The sequence below is a fragment of the Stegastes partitus genome, unplaced genomic scaffold, assembly GCF_000690725.1.
Source record: "Stegastes partitus isolate 25-593 unplaced genomic scaffold, Stegastes_partitus-1.0.2 Scaffold3, whole genome shotgun sequence".
In the NCBI taxonomy this organism is placed as follows: Eukaryota; Metazoa; Chordata; class Actinopteri; family Pomacentridae; genus Stegastes; species Stegastes partitus.
Genome location: NW_007577734.1, coordinates 205,226 through 205,634, shown reverse-complemented (window position 1 = coordinate 205,634; position 409 = coordinate 205,226).

The following is a 409-nucleotide window of genomic DNA, read 5'->3' as shown; positions in this document are numbered from 1 at the left end:
AACATATTTTAAAGAGAAATATTTTTTCTGCCTTTTAATCAACTGAATTTATTTTACAGCTTACTGCCTATTTTAACAAACCAGAAATATTTAAATAGTAAACACTTGTTTCACCTACTGTGGCTTTATACAAAAATCATTCTTCTCTACTAATTTAACAGTAATAAACCAATGATGTAACTCTGAGATGGGCTATTCTGCTGCATGAGTACTTTTCAGTTTAAGTAAAATTTTGAATGCAAGACTTTACATTTAACAACATGAATGTTGGCAGCGTGGTCCTTTTTCTTGAGGTGCATGTTACTCAACACCTCAGAGATTGTCATGGAGTTGAAGATTTTGCAGGACTGCATTAGTAAAGTGTGCCAAGATAAACTAGTGAAAGATGTCGGCTTGTTTTGCAGTTCTT